Source organism: Varroa destructor, unplaced genomic scaffold (genome assembly GCF_002443255.2).
Source record: "Varroa destructor unplaced genomic scaffold, Vdes_3.0 BEIS01000004.1, whole genome shotgun sequence".
Classification (NCBI taxonomy): domain Eukaryota; kingdom Metazoa; phylum Arthropoda; class Arachnida; order Mesostigmata; family Varroidae; genus Varroa; species Varroa destructor.
This window is the reverse complement of record NW_019211457.1, coordinates 20,178,673-20,199,652: the sequence shown is the minus strand read 5'-3', so window position 1 is coordinate 20,199,652 and position 20,980 is coordinate 20,178,673. Positions and strand designations below refer to the sequence as shown.

Genomic DNA, 20,980 nt, shown 5'->3' with positions numbered 1-20,980 from the left:
CAGCATTGCCGTTAGGCATTTCACAAGGCGGCTGGTTCCCCCCGATATAAAACGCAGTCTGTCTATGCCCGGATTTGAACCTAGGTCACATGTCCCTAAGATTAACAAGCAAACAGGTTACTTACGAGGGATGTTTATCACCGTGACGGCACTGACTAACCTACATACACTGGCTGCCTACCACTAATTCAGAACTAAAATAGCGGATTGTAGTTCAGAGCTAGATATTAAACCAGATATTCTATGTGGGCTGATAAAAGTGTCCGATTTTGTGCTGCCAAAATAAGAATCGTGCACGGGTCGCCGATCTCTTGCTAGTTAAATACGATAGGATTTTCCAGATCAAAAAAGCCATAAAAAGAGTACCACGGAGTATCCGGTTGCAACTTTTCTTATGTTCGAGACCAAATCTGCGCCCTAAGCTATCACAGACAGTCCTTTGGGACAATCAATCAAAGATTGTTATTCTAAGCCATTATAAGTAGGACATGTGTTTATAGAAATATTCACCGAAACAATTATAATATGCATTGTCATTACTATCAGTTTCTGCATTGTCGGTCTTTTATTTTGGAGACATTATGTGGATTTGCCAACAGTTCGGCGGAAGGAAAGGAATGTTTCATAAGAAACTCTAATTTTAGGGAAGCATTTTTTACAAAAATTCAATGATTGTACATGTTCATAGGATTAACATGATGAGTCAAAGAGAATGTTCAGTAGTATAAATTTATATGGTTATTTATTTTACGAGAAAAGATACAAACATAATTTTTTTTAAAGAAAATTAAACGATTTATTAATTTTAATTTTAATATCCAAAGAGAAACACAATCAAAGGATCTTAATGAAGCAGCTATAATTTTTTGTCCAACAGTCCATTTGTCAGTGATGCAAACCTGTTTTATATACCTGTAAAATTCGTACAAATTGCACCGATTCAATAAGAGCAATCGGAAAATATGGATGATGAGGATGCTGAGCGGACAAAACGAATCGATTGTTTCCCTATATTTTAAATAATGAGTCAGGTGTTTAATAAGCATCAATTCCTTTGTTTGCAAACCTTGAAGGAACCCCAGCACCTCTATTTAACGTGTTTGCCCCTCTCTAAAGCGCTCTTTCTTGACCTTGTGCCAGTGAGTTGATATTTACTTAGAGAAACGGCAAGAGTCTTATTGTTAATTGCCCTTTGCCAAATGACACAATCGTCAACTGATGATTTTGTTTCCCAATTTAGACAAACCTGTCTCGACAAGTTTTGCGAAAAGCTGATATGTCTTCATAAGACTGTTGGCAATCACTAGCCGCAGGGACTGTTTTGGTCGCTTGGTCCGTTCTTCGCAGAATTTTCAACAAAAATATGTTCTACGTAAGGAGAAACAAAGTAGCAAAGGAGCAGCTGGTCGCTTGTACTGACTTAAGTTCTTAAAAAGAATTGGATCCATTATTTGGAAAGCTGAATAGGACAGATCCAAACCTTGACCTTGATATTTACACGGTCACATGATTTTTCTTCATTGGACACAATCCTTAACACAAAAACATATCTCTAAATTTGGTTTTACTAGCAGTAAAGAAGTCAAAAGCCAATGGCACTAAGGAAATAACTTTTTTTGGAAAGCCTCTGTTTAGCTTTAACAGAATAAAACATTTACCTAAGACCTTTGTAAACAATTCGAGCTACTCAACAAACTTCTTCATAAGACCATAGAGATATTTCACATGCTCTAGATATTTGACTTTTATCATATTTAAACGCAGAAGAAATTGAATATTGATAATAAATAATGGAACATGCAACAGAGTTAACACAAATATTGATAAATTAAGCCGCTGAAGCACCAGGTTTGTCGAAGATAAATATCTTTCACCTCCACTACATTAATCAGCTCGCAAAATAAGTTATCGCATAAGTGTATATACTCTTTTATCCCTTTAAAGCCTACCCATCACTTTTCTAGTGATTATATACAATTTGCTAGACACATCGATATCTATTTCCACTTTTACCTAGAGTACAAACAGATACAAGAGAACATTTTAGGTACCTCACTTAAAAAAATTCTTTCAACTTTATCTATACATTCGTCTTTAAGATGTCTTCAATGTGTTAGCAACTTTTTCGAACGGTTTGAAGCCTACAGTTTGTGCTCTTTTTCACACTGTTTCGAAGTTAAAGCATCGAGAAATGGAAGTGCTGGTCTATTCTGTCGTTGCCTTGCGTAACGCTCTTCTAGTAAGGGGGCAAGCTTGCACTGCTGACCCTAAGTTATTCCGATAGTTTTATCAAGTTAAGGCTAGTACGCTTTAACGTGTTTTGCGATTTACACTCAATAACATTTATTTCCTAGCGGCATTCTTGTGCTACTTGATCATTGATGACACTATCTAAGGTTTACTTCAAAGACGCCAGCCAAAAACACTGTCTTAATAGTTTAGACGTTTTCTAATCTACTTTCGTTCGAGAGAGACGACGGTAAACGATGCTAAACCAAATTCTCGACGTCGCGAACGAACATCGTATTCGTGAAGACCGAATCTTCGAATGAAAGCCTTTGAAAAACGGATTTGTCTTATATCGCTTTTTATTTAAGTGAAACCATCACTGACGTAATATATTGAGAACAGAGAGCCACCTTAATTTTTTCTAATCTACGGTAAAGGACATAATTCATTAGAGTGGTCGAGAAATCTGAACGGAGGGGATGAGATGCGTTTGCTTTTCTAAGTCAACAAGCAACAATTGTCATTGAAAAATCTTCGAATGAAGCTATATATTTACAGGAAAAACTGAGCAGTTTGCATGTTTGTTTTGCAAACAAAAAACTGATTGTTTACATTGTAGACACAAATATGTTTTGCCTATCATTACATAAACGATAACTATCATAATGCAGAGCGATCAATGTGTCGTCAGTCGCTTACTTTTCTCAATTCTAGCTACCTTCATAGAAGCACTATACATGCTTTAGATATTTTGTTTCTATCACATCAAAAGAAAATTGAATATTGATACAAAATTTTTAAATACAAAATAATTGCCGGAAATATCGGAAAATTTTTAGAAACGTTTCGATTAGAAGCAATCTATGCATTTTCTAGGCTTGATTTGTGAATTCGAAATGGCGGATTTCATAGGAGTTAAGGTTTTTCTATGTACTATCATTGGAAAATCAATCGTTCCACTTTTATAGATCTATCGTTTATATTTGTGTCAGTTCGTCGGATCTGATATTTCTGTGATGAATACAATCAATTGCAGGTCATTAGTGCGCCTATGGAAGGCAACCTTCACGATCATCTACCAAAACTACCTATACGCATTGTTCTATCGTTTTTATTGCAACTAATAAATTCGTTCTGCACGTGATAATCCTGGAATATATTGCGGTGATCTCATGGAGCTTCAAAGTCTAAAGACGTGTCATCGAAAGCGTCAGTACGAAATTCTTTCGATCATACAATTTTAATCTAAATTTGGCAAACTCCAAAAAGGCTTTCGTAAAAAGCTAACCATGGAGTGTGTTTGAGATAATGTCATGTGTTGAAGTAATCATTATAAGCTAGTTCTGTCTAGAGATGCACATTTTTATCGGTATAGGGTTATGGTTGGCTATTAGCGAATAAAGGTGTCAACCAACACAGTATGTTTTTGTATACGGTATTACAGTATCTAATACAAACTGCTCGTGTAGCTTTCTAAACGAAACTGTGCTTGCAGGCCAGTTGAGTAAAGGTCGAGAGGGCCAGTACGTATATTCGTATCCCCAATGGCTGATAGTATTGTAGGACGCTTATATACATTGTATGCCAATTATAAATCAAAGTATTACAAACATTGGAAAAATGATAGTTTGATGGGCCCGGATTGCTTTATACATGCGCAGGATAGATATGCACACATATCTACTAAATACGTATATATATATATGCAAAAATGTGTTTATTTTTAGAGTCTTTTTGACTGCCAGAATCAAGATGCTACCATCGCAGATAGGCTAGCAACGATTTTTTTAAATTTTTTGTTTACTTTTTAAAAATGTCTTAATGGTGTCAAGTACTAAACTGGAAATGCGCATACCTCCTCGTTCGAAAGTTTGTATTAGTGTCCACCTATGGACTTCGTGTATCCTGCTAGTGAATGCATCGATATTTACCAAGTAAGCGCCCCATAAAGAAACCTGAGGTTTTTTACTACCTATAGAGGATTGGTCGTTTTTTGCACCACTTTATAGGAATAGTTAAATCCATCGTATGCATCGTAGTATGCTTGGTTTTCAAAGATTACACGGCATTTAATCCGCAAACAACGATACGCGCAAAATCGTACGATAAACGTTAAGTAGGTGTAGCATAAACATTCGGTATCTGATCGTTATTCAGGTTCTGTATTAATAAGTACCCTTCTACTAGTATTTTTCACCTGAGTTATGTGCAGTCCATTGCTATTAATATCGACAAAATGATTTTTCTAATAAGAAAAAATTTCTAGTATTAGTTAGAGTATTTTTAGTTTGCTGTGCTTGTTCATTACGCACCTGACCGCCATCAGACGACAACGATAAAAAAGGCGTTTGTGTTTCCATTAACGTACTTCTACTCATGCATCAATTTTCTTCGATATGCATGGATCCGTGTCAGCAGCGCCAATAGCAGTCGAGCGCCAGAAAATATATTTGCCAGAAGATTCGTAATAGTTGATACGCTGCGAAAGCATTAGCTAATGTAATTAGCTGCTATTACTTCGTCGGGTGGTATAATGAAGATATGCGAATGCGGAGAAGCGAGGTATCGTCGCTGTTGTATTGTAGAGGCCTTCCATTGCTTGTGCCTAACATTGTGTTGTTCAGATCATTGATAAGCGCGTATAGTAAGAACTGTTGGCCATTTTGTCTACACTTCTCCTGCTCCCGTGTCTTTCATTTAGGCTTAGGCGGTTCGTCGCAGTTGCTCACTTGTGACTGAGCTTTGCCTCATGACAGAGGCCAATGAGGCCGATTGACTAGTAAGTTACATATTACGAAAGAATACATCACGGAGGGCGTGTGCTAATAGTGACACGATGGCACAAATTCGAAACCAATCAGAGATCGCGATGTGTGGCCCAATAAAATATTAAATGCGTTAATACCATATTATTTTGTAACAGTAAAACTATAGTATAGGCGCAGTTGCTTTTAACTATTACAGGCGCCAATCGGACCACGATATTACTAAAGCACCTGCAAATTATATACATGCACGCGAATACCAGCGACGGGTTTCCCTGACCTGTTCTCCAGCACTGGCTTTCCTCTATTAAATGCTTCGAATTGCGTCGATTGCTACCATTAAGCACCGCCTGAAGCGGCTGGGTTTGCCCGGCACGAAATAAAGGCTGCCCATTTTTTGCTATTAGTGTATGTACTAATATCGGCTGTTGGCATGCAGTTGAACTAGCTAGAAGCTTTTGCAGGCCTAAGGTGGTATGTTCCTTACGGTTTTTTAAATATTCGTAACTTGCAGCTGAGCTGCGGTGACTAGAATAGGGTTTGTAGGAATAAATCTGGAAAGAGTCCGACGTCTGTATTAAATAAAGTTTCGATTCACCTAAAATATTGCCTGATCGAAACTCAGCAACAAGAACTAAAAACTACGACCAGGTATAGCCAACCGGATCGTATATTCGAAATATAGTCTCGCTATAATACTACAAATGGTTTAGCTTAAAGTGAAATGATGATCATTACAAAATGGTTCCAAATTAGCACTTTGAATTAATGTTATTAAGCAGTACCGCGCGAGACCCTGTAACTTCGAAAAGCTCCAGGGTGATTCGTTATAAATAACCTTGGTAAATAAACCCCTTGGTGACAGATTGTGCCTCACACATGTTACAAGCTGTTACATCGCGCCTCCTTCACGGATAGCCAAGTCTAAAATGAGGTGACCGTACATGAACAGAAGCCATGAAAACTGCTGTTGAGTAGAACTCAAGAGAAGACCTAATTTCAAAACATGTTTTTACGACCGAGAGCAGACAAAGAGCCAACCATCGGAATATGCAACGCTGTTTGTCAAAAGAGGAAGACCGCTTGTCGTAAATTTTCTATAGCGCCGCTCATTGTTTGTGTTTGAATTGCTATGTACCGACAATGTTTCGTAGTCTACATACAACTAATATTAACTTCGCAAAAATACTCGCTTTCTCCTTCTATAGTCAAGTTCAAATCAAGTTCAAACGTGCAATGTTCCGGTAGTTCAGAAAGTCAGAGAGACTAACACTGTAACATTTCACTTGGTGGCCAAGTAGGTCTAGCTACGACAAAAGAAGAACGTTAGTGCGTTATGGTTGCGCCTATTCGAGCCTTTACTCCTTGTCTACAATGCCATTTGTTCTCGGACGAACAGTTCTCTGTTCGAGCTTGCAAAATAGAACACATCAATATCGAAATATAAAAAATTTACATGGCTACGTTTCTACTTGCCACTGTTAGAGCTACGTATACGTTTCTTTTCAAAATGATCGCAATACTATTCTTGTCAACTTAAATAATGCCTGCTTATTCATGCGACAACCTTTGTAACAGCAGTTGCGGGGCAAGCTTCTGAGACAACATCAATCACTGCCTCATCATCATCTAACATCAAATACAATAGACCGCGATGTGTATATCACGGTAAGCGATGAGCACCCATCAGATAGACACAGCTGATGTAGAAAAAATAGCATGGCTGCATACTTCGTTAGGACACATGAAGGAAAAGCAAGAGTTCCTGAGAGTAAACACCGTATAAGGGACTAACCATAAAGATGAACACAGACATGTAAATACAGGTACAATCAGCTGATATTGAATTCAAGTCATCGCCACTTTATACGATGAAAGTACGTGCTTTGCGTTGTTTTTTGCGCAGACTGACATCTTTTGTGCATGCTACTCGGTCTTCAACATGAAAAATAACGATTTCGTAATTCCGTTTCGATTTCGTAGAAATTAAATAGTAAGCTGTACCATATCGTACTCAACCATCAATGAAACAAATGACCGCTTTCCAGAGTTCGTCTTAGATTTGTTACTGCCTTTTCTCAGTTGTCACTAATTGTCTTTGACGTAATAGCGAACAGCTCGGCACTGGACTAGTTATATCAAAAGCCCACGCTTATTTTCACGCCCCAATTTGTCATTGTAGATTATAACGATTTTGTTATAAAAAAAAAAAGCCACAGGAAGTTCAGTCCTTCGAAATTTCATACAAACGTCTGGTCTCTTCTTGCGGGTTTTGAGTTGAACGTATGCAGGTTGGCCAGAATCCAGCAGACGGCGTACATCGATCACGCCGACTTCGGTAGACGGAGCTCGACGTCAGACAGACGCCATCAGTCGTAATGCATTATGGGTATGCGTAGGAGTCGAAAAATAAAACTATTTCCATTAGGACTTAGACAAAGTTTTAAAAGAATATCACGAGAGTGGCTGACGTTGTAATATTAGCAGGTCTGCCCTTCCAATAAAGCAGAATGCATTAATCATCATTCCGTTCATTTTTGTTATTTACCGCTGGTCATCAGTCTTAATGCCGTGCCTGAAGCAACACTTAACAGTATTACGGGACGCAAAACTGGAAAAGTTTATTTAGCTTCTATCTCGTAGAGTGGGTCAAAGCGAGACTCATGCATGGCGTTTAACACGATTTGACTAGAAGGATGTCTCCCAGAATTGTGCCGCACGAAGCGTTCGTCAGCAGTAAGCCAAATTGCACAACCTGAAGACAACAGCTAAGGGACGAGGCTATCTGTCGTCTATATTTTGTAAAAGCTAGTAGTGATTCGACTCACAAGGATGCGTACTTTAAAAAGTTTCATATCTCATGAAATCGTATAAAAATAATGTCAATAACAAAGACAAACCGCTTCTCAGGGTTTAGTTTAGCCTAACCTCTATAGAAGTTTTAATTCATACAGGTTTGTCATAAAGGACTCCGTGATAGCGTAGTGGATAATGTGTTTGTCTGCTAATGTTACGAACACGTTGTGGTCTGGGTTCGAACCTGCGCATAGATGAATTTCGTTTCGTGCTGGCAGCCAGCCGCCTGATAGAATTGCTAACAGCGACATCGGACGTCAAACTAGAAACATAAAGGTTTGTTAGAAAAGAAAAACGAATATAATTGAGAAGGAAACCTGCCCAGATACCTTTTTAAGCAATACAGAAAGGTGACTTCAAGGCCGGCCAAATTGTAGGCTAGCCAGGGATCAGCTCTGATAATGTTATTTCAATTATATGTTTGTTTATATATATATATAATATATATATATATTAGTTTATATATATTATATATTTGTTTGATTAGTTTTTTTTTATTTATTTATTTTTTTTTTAATTAACTAGGTCCCAAAGAACTATAGATATCTACCGGGTATATTATTTTTTTGCGTTGAGAATAAGGTAATCGATTTAGAAGTACAGACTTTGCATTTAAACACCACATACATATTTATGCATGTTCATATTGTTTTTCATTGGGGATTCTATTTGAACACACATATAAAGATCATATCTATTTACTACTCACTAATTTGAAAAGTTTATTTATGTGTCACCCGTACGTGCTTTTCCCGCTCATATTCGGTTCATACATTGGCGTAAACCATAAATAGAACATTTCTCTAGATAATGCTTAGAGATTTGATTTATGGAATCTTGAAAAAAGTCTTTCATGTTATTTATTCGCCGTACGTTTTTTGAACTACTGAAATATTGATAATTGCAGCTTTATGTTAAAGCTATTCATTGACTATTAATGTCTAGGCTCGAAAATTTTACGGTTTCATTATAAACTCAAAACGTAGATTGTGAAGAACGTGTTCAAAGTTTTAATGTGGCTACCCATTGTGCTAAAACATCCCGCCGAAAAAAAACATGGCCGTGACTAGGCACATATTCCTGTGTCATGCTTGGTCAATCGGTTTCTGCCAACTAGCAAAGTTCCGTTAGTGTGGTCAATGTCTCCCGTTGATATTTGCCATATGCTTTTCATTTTTCTTCCCATGTACCAAATGTAATCTTTATGTTCAGTTTCCAATTGACTTGACCGGTCAAGAGTGTCGTTTACGCTACTCATCAGTTGTGCCTCGAATACCGGTAGAATTATAGATCGATGTAAAAATGCTGTAAAAAATGTGCAGCTGGACAGATGTATCTCAGCCAGATCAAACGTGTCCGCAGACCTGTCTCACTGTGTAAGATATTGATTTTTTTTAACTAACTTTGAGAATATTATATATTTTTGTATAGCAAACGAAGAATAGAATCAACGGCTATAAAACTGTTTACATATAAGTATGTTACAAGCAGGATTACTGATCTTGTATTATATAATGTCTGTAGCAGTAGAATCTTTTAGATGATCTCTCTGCATCAAGCTTAACAACGTTTACTACTCAAATAACAACAGCAACCTGCTATAATATTACGTTTCCTAATGTGTTTTTAAGAGGATTTACGTACCAATTACCTGCACGTGTTGGCTGAAAAAGTGTGTCGTGTTCTTGTATAATGGAACAGAAATCAATTATATCTACATCGGTTTTATATCAATATAGTTTTCATAAAATGGTTGGTTATGCTATCTAAAAACCATCTGACGTTATCTAGTGATGCCATGATGTTAATTTTGCTCTTTGTGTCTTGTGTTGAGTGTCTTGTGAATAATTATAGCAGGCAGAACATTTAGATCTCGATTCACGTTCCTAGGAGAGTGTATTTGTCAAGTTGTAAACTTACTTATTCCTGTAGAATGTCTTCCTCATTCGGTAAATAGTCTTATTTGTTATTGTGACTCAGCTATCGAACATCAACGAATGCTATGCTACGATGACGAATACTGCGATTTCGCTTTTTCTCTCGAAGACCTAGCAATAAAGGTCGACATTGAATTGCCATTGGCCGCCCAAGAACGAATTAAAGCAATGTCTGCTTGTGTTGTATGTATATTGTAGTTCCCCCGGGCAAAACCTTCTGGCTCTTTCTCGTTTACCTTCGTTCGCTTCATTTAGAGACGCTAAAGTCCTTTCAAAAGAACCAAACGAGATTCGGTGAGGCGGAACGTAGACGGTTCAGAATTGAAAATAAAGCATCACAAATAACCGCATTAGCATATTTGCCACTATGACAGTAGTCCGGGCCACCATCTTCAGCACATCATCATCAGCCGCTCTAATAATGCAACCGCTAACAATATTAGTAACCATATCGGTAAACAAATGCCGTTCATATTTCCCAGTCCTGTAGCAGCGACCGTGGCCACTTGCTAGAATGTAACGGGACTTCACAAACGACGATGACGACAATATCTAAAAATTTCATTGTTAGTTTTATACATGCAATCTCTAATCGGTTGGCTGCCGCCGCTGTTACATCTGACTGGGTATGAAAGTGAGCAAACATATACTACTTACTGTTTACGCGGCTGCATAAACTTGACACCGGTCTTCGGTATATCTACCTCGTGCTGATACCATATGTTTAGTAGCAGTGGGCTGACCTTGACGGTCTCCAGTACGGCGCACAGTCTACTGGCCTTACGCGCGGGCAGATGCATACGGATATTGTACCGACAAAAGCAAACACAAAGACATCAGAATGGATCACCCGAAACAGAGTGAGTAGGGGGTGTGAAGGAGATGAGGGGGAACGAACCACCGAAACCACGATCACAGCCACAAACGAATACGTGAACGAACAGGCGAGTGAACAGATGAATGAAACTGTAGTAACAACAACAAGCGATAACAAACAGAAACAATGGCTAATTAAGAAATTTAAGGCAGATTATTCAATTGCGGCCTTTAGCTCTGTTTTTCGTATACATATTAGCTTCTGTGGAGTCGATTTGTAAGAAATTTGGTGAATTCAAATAGCAAAAGCCCGAGTGAGCCATCATTCAAAGCTTAGATTTTCACTTTCTTGATACAGCTTCACGTTACGTATTAGAACTTGCTCAACGCCTTATTGAGTTATGGGCCTATAGTGTTATATATTTTGAGAAAAAGGCAACAACAATTTGGAAGCAGAGTATCACAAGGGTACTGGCACGTGGGCTAACGAACAGAATTTTTACGGTGATAGAGGACCTTTCAAATACGTAGGCTTACTTTTATTTTATACCGTACCATGCCAAAAGCTCAACCCCTGCAATATGTTTTCTGTGTTTCTCAACTATATATGTAAATATCGGTTTTATATCGTGCAGATAAATCTCCGAAAATTGGTTCGTTCTTAAACGTGGTCGACACGCCACATTGTTCATACAAACTGGCGATTAATTACACAACTTTCTATCAATAGAGTAAAGTTCAAGTCTTCATTACCTATGTAATGGGCATATTAAACATGCTACGACTTCAAGTGGGAAACCACCTGATTGCTTACGCATTTCACATCATAGATGTAAAAGACAGTTATGAACCTCGGCCAGTTTATGCTCGATGTGCATTGAATTCAAAGCGGGCGTTTCGCTACATGTACAGATCGATAGCCGTACAAACTTTTGTGGGATATCAGATGCTGTTGCTGATAAATACTGGACATCAACATAACAATAGCCTTCGCGCTATCTAGAGAACTAGAGAAAGGTCAGCTGTCTGTCGAATGCGTGCTTTTGTTAGCTTATAAGCTTTTGAAAACCTTCAGCTTACTTTAGAAAAAAAATGAGATAAGAAACAAAGAAATGTATTTGTTCAGAAAACTAGCATGTAGGTGCTGTCATGTAAATGAGTCTCAACCGTAAAAACCCTTTGCCGCTAAGCCATACGAACTCATTTGCCCTATGAGAAATATCTTGCCGCAGCTGACGAAATATTGCTTTTGAAACACTACACTCCCAAGCTGGCACTTTTATTCAATTTTCTGAAAAATATTAGGCAAATTAATAGAGATTTTTACCATCAAACAATTTTAAGTGGTATATAATTGATTCTTCTGAAAAATAAAGAAGCATAGGCTGCATTAGAAAAAGCCTGTCTGCTTGTTTTAGTCTTGAACTGTCGCGGTCTGTTTTTACCTTTATTGATGCATTTTTTCCTTTGCTTGAGTGCAATATATCTAAACTCCCTTTGCCATTGGGTACGTGATGTTAAGTTCAGAAAAGGTCATTAGGCATGAAATACTAGCATCAATTAGAACGCTGACGATTTGACAAATTTATTCATCGGGCAGTTATAAAGTTGTTTAGTATGAAATTATGTCGAGCATTCGCAGATAAGCCAAATTGTATCCAGCCTTTTTACTACTGGACAGCGTAATTATTTTTCATATACGGTAAAACATTCGCAAATTCGTTACAGGGTCACGATCAAAACAATGTACAAGATTTGGTTTTTAAACTGTTAAAAATGTTTAACTTTCACACTCGAGTTATTATAGCCGTGGCAAATAAAGTTGGCTAAAGGACAAATTCAATTATGAAAACATGGCGGCAGATATTCAGCCAAAGATAATTGTGTCCAGATCGGAAATATTTACAAAAGCCGATCGTCGGTTAGATCATTTTGCTTCGTTCTAATAAGTAGCTTGCAAAACATTCAATTAGAAGAAGTATTCCAAAGTATCGACATACCGCGATCATTCTCTTGGCAGGAAGATGTCTCAAGCTACGAGTTGAGTATGTTTCGTATATATCTGATACTACTAGGATGAAGAAACATTTTCATAGAAAAAAACCAAACATCTTCCAGGTGAAGCTCACAAGTGGTGATCTTTTTTCAATATACAATAAAATCCCTATAGAAAAGAACGCTTTTAATTTTAAATTCGAGTACATATCAATCCCATATGAGGACAAACGCATACGACAGGCCTTTGTATGTGACAAAAACAAATAATTTTCCAACATCGTATGACGCACATACCCTATTATACTGCCAGCAGTCTCATGATTGTCAACTTTGCTTTGTTCATAACAGCACATGATCATTCAATGACATACAGTGCTACTGCCTCTACATTTTTAGTGAAAAAATTTGTTTGAAAAAACACTTGTTTTAATGGACCCTAAAAGCAGAACCTTTGTAAGTACGGCTATTATTTTATTTGAACAATATGCAAACACATCGCTTAAGTGCGACCAACGGGTTTAGAATTATCGTTCCGCACCACTGCTATATGCCTTCATTGTCTGAAAAACACCAATCACATTAGGCATACAAACGATGATTGCCAAAAGTCTAGGGTATTATGATATAAATATACATTTTCTATATTTTATAATGAGATGATTTTGCATATATATATATATATATATATAGGGAGCGTTGCGGATACAGTGGAACAACATCGGTGGTACGTGCTACATTCGTATGAAGATGTAATTGGAATAGTTATTATGCGACATATGCGGCTCTAAGGGTCACGCAGAATGACCACGTCGTAATGTCCTGTCGACAGGGCATCCTTTTCATAACGAGCATACACTATAGCGGTTTGATATAGCCGAAAAACGAATATGATAGGTCGAACCGGATTAGGGCATCCAGAACGAGTATCCACAGAATCATCATTATCAGCCCATGACTATCGCTGTTATCATCTACATAAGCAATGACGGCAATGAGACATTACCTAGTGCGAAATGTCATACTTCTCCTCTTTTCTCTCTTTTTTTGCGCTTTCAGTTTCTATGAGCTTGCCTACTATTGCCGCAGCTCCAGATCTGTGACTAACGGACGCACGCAAGAGAAAGAATAGGGGAAACAATTAGTAAGAGACCTGTCTTAGATTGCACTGGACGTAGCGTGCTGACCGAGTGCCACCAATGATAGCCGTACTCAAAGCCATTCCTGGTTTGTACTATAGTTGAGCTAGTATGATACAGAATAGTCTTTAATTAAATCAACGTATTTCTTGTGATGGTTATTCAGCCTGAACAAAAATCTCAACAGAGGAAGCAGAAGGTGGTATTCTTCAGCATTTCTCCATGGGGTGAACATCGAGGTGAGCCTGTGCATAGCTGTGTGTCTTTTTTCATCTTTATCCTACGCTTTCTTGGCCTGAAATAACGTTCGGTCCAGTCGATAATTTAACTCGCTTCAGCAATTTACAAAACATAGGTTCTTGTCATGGGCAAGCATATGTTGTAAAATTCGTTTTTAAATTGAGTCACCGCAACAGACGATCTCTTGAACACGTGCGACCTTACGCTGCTTTCACTCACAGTAACTCATTTAATTTTGGGTGGGATTTTTCTTGTAAATGTAATTTAAGTCACAACCTTAAAAAGTACTACAGAAATAGTCTAGCAATAATAATGAGAAGTTATGACTTTTTTTTCATAAACGTTTGAATGCCCTTTCTGTATGATTCGGCCCTTGTTTCTGTTCTGAAGGAATCCTCAGCAGATCTCTGACATAGCGCATTGTGTGATGTGCATAGGGTGATGAACCTCTTTGTTTTGGTCGTACACATCACTATGGGCAACTGTCATCCTAAAGATTTCGAGACGACTGTGTGTGCCCCGCTTCTGCTCTATCATATCAGTCAGCGTCAGTTCGTTATTAAAACCGTTTCTCGTGTCCCACTTTAACGATTACTGAAACTATTCTGTTTGTCTTTTATTTTTTTACTTCGTGATCGATTAGGGGCCAACTGATTGTTATTTGCTATGTGATCCAAGCCACGGTATACAATCGGTAATACAACAGTTTCGCCTGGTTATGAGCCAATTTAGCCTGGCGACTAAAATACGATGGACAGCCACCGAATTTGAGCAGCAGTAAACTGGTATGCATCATTTTTATAATACACATTGAACGTTTTTAATATCGGTACTATTTTGTTAAGCTTTAAAATTTTCAAGTGTACCGTTGCTTACCGTAGTTAATATGATTGGACAAACATGAGCACCCGAAGGGAAGTCTGTCTCTGGAAGACCAAAATGTCTGCCAGGACCATATTGGAGCAATTAAAATAGAGTCATAACGAAAAAAGACTGACGCAATAAAAAAAAAGGTTATAATAGTATTTAAATCGTTAGTTTTATGTTTTCCTAAAACACCTCTCACGGTTATTAGATGACACTAACACTGTGTAGCAACTGTTAGTAACAGCAGAAATATTTCCTGATCGAATAAATTTTTGACTTATATATATTAGACAAGCCTACGAAAACTGATATACGGGTAGCAGAAATTAGCGATATCATCTTATCTTATATTGCATGCCAAAATTCCTCAGAACCCAGAGGGGTACGTTACGCAGTGAATGTCGTCGACTCTCTGGCGTTGAATCGAGCCGCGCAAAATTCGAAATTTCTCCTCATGTTATAGGGGACACTGTCATTGCCTTTGATTAAAACGGTTTCTGTTCACCTAAAGGCTAAGCTAGATATGCTTCTCAACAGATAATTGTATCTTTAGCTTTATGTTCAGAGCTGTAACGTATAACGAATGACCAGCATCTTCATGCGAGACGACCATAAAGTTTATGACATTATCGTTATAGCTGATCAATTGGCATGAAGTTGCTATGGCCGACGATTTAGCAATCGTTGTCAACAGCGTCGTCCGAATTCAGCTAAGTCGAATGTACTAGACTTTTCGACGATTATTAAAAACTGCTAAATAATAGGATATGTAAATGACACACATCCAAGCACTCATAATGGCTATAGCGCAGCGTTGCGCGCAGTGCTTTGGTTTTTCCCAAACGAACCTCTAGTCAACTTCAATCGTCCTGCTACCGAAACAACGATATGATAAACGTATCGCTACCTGAACGTCAGTTTCCTTCTTTCGTATGCTGATAAGCTAAATGCTATCGCCAATAGGATCTGATTATGATGCTTCGTTGTTTCAAATTGACTCGATATAACGTTGATCGTATTGCCGACATTTTGATCCAAATAAATTCCTAGCTTCTCCGTAGTCCAAATCAAACTGCAAATGTTACTGATAGAAATTTTCTAGAGTAAACCGTTGGCCGCAATAGAAAAGATCACTTGAAATTAAACCTGGTTGAATGGACGCTTGAAATAACCACAAGTAACTCTGACTAGGCGTTCACGCAAATCAGTGTTTTATTAGCTCGCTTGGTACGTTTGTGTCATACCCTAAATGATTGTTTTGGGATCCAGCTTGCCAAAAATATCTAGTTTTAAACCCAGACAATTGCCCGCCAAGAGTCGCTTATGTTGTTTCGAACTACTAGCTTCTCGCTATTATACCAGCGACGTAATTTCTTACAAAATGTCCTTCTAGCTTTGAACAGCTCGTACATGGAAACAAAATATTTCCTATTACGTTGTTAGACGTTACGCCTTACTGTCCTTCTTCATGGATAAAGGGATTACGGCTGCGCGTATGCCTGAATTATTTTCTTTGTGGACGTCCTTATAGGCCAGCTTTTCGAGCAACAGTAATACATATTCTCGCACGAGGGCCAGCTAATCACAGTAAACTCCATAATTTTTATCTACTTTACTTCACTGTTTATGACGTTATCGAAGTCTAACATTCAATATGCATGATCATTTTTCGTTTTTCCCAATGAACGTCGCGCTGGTTGTTAGCGAAAGTTTAGTGTAAGTATATGTGCGTATTAAGTTTGTATCAAAGAACTATATTTAAAGTGGGTTTGTTTAACATGTACGGATCTAAATACCTGCTTACTACTAAAAAGATGTTTAACCACGACGTACGTTTCCTATTCAGCGTTCAAAGTTATTTTAACTAGTTGGCTATATACTGAAAGGACGTCTGGAATTTAAGTTTCACTATCTTTAGGTTTTTGTCGAAAATTTAGCTGTACGTGGCCGTAACAGTGACGTCAAGAAAGCTAGATAATAAAATCGCTTTTCTTTACGATCGAATTATATTAAACTGTTTTGTCTCCTAGTTGAGTACATATTTTGGCATCCGGGGCAAAGATGTACTCAAATGTGTCAGGATTACATTGCAAAAGAGGTCACAAAACACATTTACATTCTCTATTTACTTTAAACGATTCAGTGCTCGGTGTCTATGATCAGTTTCGGGCGCCTTTGGCTTGCCAGACTTCCCATAGATGTCGAAATCTTAAAGGAGTTAGGTACAACGTTTTCGCGTTTACGAAATATTCATTCATAGTCTTTGTTAGAACAGTATAGTTGATTTTCACGCATGAAAGAAAGAAGGAATACGTTTGCCTCGCAATGACAGTAGTAGTAGTAGGACAGCTAGAAGAAAGGATATATTCATTAACGACGGCGAAAAGGTTGCCTTAACAAACATAATAATGACCCGCACCCGAAATATCTGCTATCCGATAATATCTACGTCTACCGTGACATAAGCGTAGAAAGTACTGGTTTGTAAATATGCCATCGCTCATATATTGCTTTTCAAATAAAAATAAATTTTCACAAGTTTTTTGAACGTATTTTGTCGACTTCTGTATATTTTTTATGATAACTTATTGAAGCTTGTTTTTTAATATTTGTGGTAATTATCTGATTTTGCCATACTTCTATTGTCAGCGAAGGGTCTTCTTTAACCACTGATTTCCAATGGACTAATAAGTTCTGACAGTTACATATAGTTGCCGTCGGAAGGCCTTTGTGGATTTGTGCGCATTTTTAGCTATTGGCTGGCGATAGATTTTTGCAAACGATTACACTATGTTTTGTTCGTGTACTCCAATAGCTCTTCACCGTAAATGGAAATATTTATCCTCACGTAAGGAAATTATTCTGGTACTCTTTTTTATAGAGAACTTTTTTCATTTATGTGTTCGTGGTAATTTATGAGGGCACACAAGTGAAGCTTACTTGTTTGTACTTATACAGTAGTGTTTCAATACTTTTTTTTTTCTCATAGCTTATCTCTGTAAGGGAGAACTTAAACAGCTGCATATACCTGCATAATTAGTCACTGGTGCTGCTGTACCTCCGATATACACGCTGGCTTCTCTTACTGTAAGGTCTTGTTTTATTTTCTAAGGACATAACATTAAGTAATCTATAAGTATTTCATAGTTACACCAATTAGTTCTAGCAATACGACTAAGTGCTACTATAGCGTATAACATCTGCAGCATCATCGACCTCGCATAGATTGCGTATAGACATTTTATAGGAGAAATCATATGTAATTTTGTCGAAAATGTACTTTCAGTCATCGCATGTTTGAAGTGATTTCGTGCGCAAGCATCGCGGAATCCTTCGGGGTAACTATATCTAAATCCAATGATTCCAAGATCAGAATGAAAGGTTAACTTATTCACAACCTACGTTATCGCAGGAAAAAGTTACTGTGCAGTGTCCATGCAATGAATAGATTTGAACTGCATGCGCCATGTATAGATTCTGCTTAATTGGTAAAGTCTCTCCGTCTATTGGGGTTCTAAAGTGACCCACGTAAAGTGGCGACTTTATTCTGAATTTTGTGAATGGCTATAGTTCCACCGTCAGGTACCATATATAATATGTTAGTGAAATATGCATTTTTCAAGTAGCCAGTCTCTTTCCAAAAACAAATTGCGGGTTTGAGGTAAGATTGCCGGATTACTTCCTCGTACGGCGTAGGAGTACTTAAGACCTGTGCAGTACGAGAGCTGGCGATAGGTTTCCTTTTGTTATTGTATATAATACATTAGTCGTGCATTTAAGCAACAAATCACTTTGTGTATGAGCAATAAATTTGTCTGGAAACTCTAATCTATTTACCGTTTATCTCTATATTTCAATTAATCTTGTCATTTTCACTGCTATTTAAGCCGATCGAACAAAAATTGGCTGGTGACGTTTCCCGCTAATGCATACAAGCTTCATGCCACTAAACGCTGACTAATTAGACGTTTCTATGGAGCGCACGTCAAAGTGCGCTTCTTAATATGAAGTTCGAAATTCAATTGTAAACCTGAATAGTTTTGGGTAGCAAAGTTAATTTGAATCATTAGGTTTGGATGGCCATGATCTTTGTCCATCTTGACTCATGGAAGGAAGTTCTAGAAAGGCTAATATAGGAGCATTCATTGTTCCGATGAACTGCATTCATTCAAAAGTGCCACAATGCGTACTCGAACGTTTAAGATGCCTGCTGAGAGCCTAATACTAATGTTGGGCGAAAATACGCACGTACCCACAAATCTAAAACTCTCTACTAAAAATAATTGTCTAACGACCGATTCCTGTGAACTTAATGATTTGACACATCTTGGAATTTGACGCGAACCTTATGCTTTTAAAACACTACAGAACGAGTAAACTATTTAAAGTTTCTCGTAAATATTACTAATGCAACAATAAACACTTAGCACTAGCTAGGGACTAGAAGCCGTATAAAAATGTGTGTCGTAATTGCACCGCCCCTGTCATAAACTAACTTAATATTTTGAGAACTTTACTTGAGCGGGAAGAGAGGGCGACGTGCGGGTACCGATCGTTCAGTGTCTATATAAGTCAAAATAACAACGGCATTAAAGATCTAATTTTCTAGATTAAGTCTTCATGTTTACATGTAGCAACGCTATCTTTGATTACATGGCATATTAGAAAAAACACTGTCAAAAACTTGAACTTATTGAACACCAGCAAAGTAAACGCTAACGGACTCAGATCGCCCTGCAGATTATATATATATATATATATGCGTGTAAATTAAAAAAGCTCTTCTGCAAACGAGCAATGTCTATGCAGTATTTTGTACTTAGCTTCCTTAGTGAAATTACCTCTGTTCTGTAATGCTCTGACCTTCTAAAGCAGCTTTTCCTTTATTTGTTGCAATTCTCTGGGGGGTTGGCATGCTACGCCCACCTCTAAAGGTAAAGATTTTAGCTTGGGCAAAACGAAGCTTTTAATATCTTAATTATTATTTGATGAAGAAATAGTAGGCATATAATTATAAGGTACTTTTGGTATTTAAGTTGGGCGATGTTTCACACGGCTAGTTGTCACCAAGACAATGATAACGTACTTGACTGTGTTGAGCCTTGAAGGTATATAATGATAGTAAGTACAGGTAGTCTATTGCCTTGAGGTTCCGCGCCATTGTAGTAAACATATATACATTTACATACTTGTTTTTATCGTACCAACATTCATTTAGCGGCATGAGAGCGGTTGCTGTAATACCTATCTGTTTGCCCTTTTACTGCAACGCTTGCGAGGTCTAGTATAGTAAACGTGACGAGTGAAGCACAAATGTTACTGATATGGCATCCATTAAGAAAGACGTATCTAGACGGTGGTATTCTGCTAACGAATAGAGAACATAGCATATAGAGTGAACGTGTTGTAAACAAAAAATTCCGTCGACAAACTAAAGGAGAATAATATCATTTATTATCTTTGACCGCTCCTGATTCGTTTCTAAAATCACAAACGCTGGTAGAAGTAATTTGACTGATGTGATGGTTACATAATTTGCACATGTTTTATTTGTACTGTTACAAGCGAGATGTCTTATTTTTAAGTTAAGACATATGGGCAGTGGATGGTGTGAATGACTTTCAGACTGAGCACACTTTAGATAACAATGGTGAACCGGTGAAGGCAATGGCGGTAAGGAGGAGTGACGAGGACGGATATTCGATGCTGCTGCTGCCATCGCAGCACCTGTTATTGCTGCACCTGTCATCTTAGCGGTTGTCGCCACCATAATCGTCGTTGTCGATCGGACCGAAAGAGAAGCGCATGGTTATATGGATAGACAAAGCAACGAAGGAAAAAGAATATAGTGTGTGTCCGACAATAGGATGAGTTTTTGTCCATCCATTTGTCTGAGCAGAACGGAGCCGAATGTAGCGGAGTGGATGAAGTGAGTTTGTTCGTGTTCTGCCATCGCGACGGCCATCACTATCTCCATCACTGATGTGCTATTGCTGCCGCCTGCAACGTCTATAGCAATGACGATCGGATTGCCTTTGCTTTTGGCGTCCTCGTTGTCCAGCCCTAACCACCTTCTTGCATGATCAGAGATTGTCGAGGAAGTCCCCACGGCACGGCGCTAGGCTTCTATTAGATA

General features: G+C 38.0%; 1 protein-coding gene across 4 annotated transcripts in view; it reads right to left on the bottom strand.

Moving 5' to 3' along the window:
* Positions 1 to 20,980, bottom strand: part of LOC111249858 (uncharacterized) — a 136,777-nt gene that overhangs the window by 110,723 nt on the left and 5,074 nt on the right. For 2 of the 4 annotated variants that reach the window (XM_086987534.1, XM_086987539.1), the window contains exon 2: positions 10,445 to 10,753. The exons of the other annotated variants lie outside the window; for them this stretch is intronic. The gene's annotated coding sequence lies outside the window, so the exon portion shown is untranslated. The remainder of the gene's footprint in view (positions 1 to 10,444; positions 10,754 to 20,980) is intronic. 4 annotated transcript variants of the gene reach the window in all.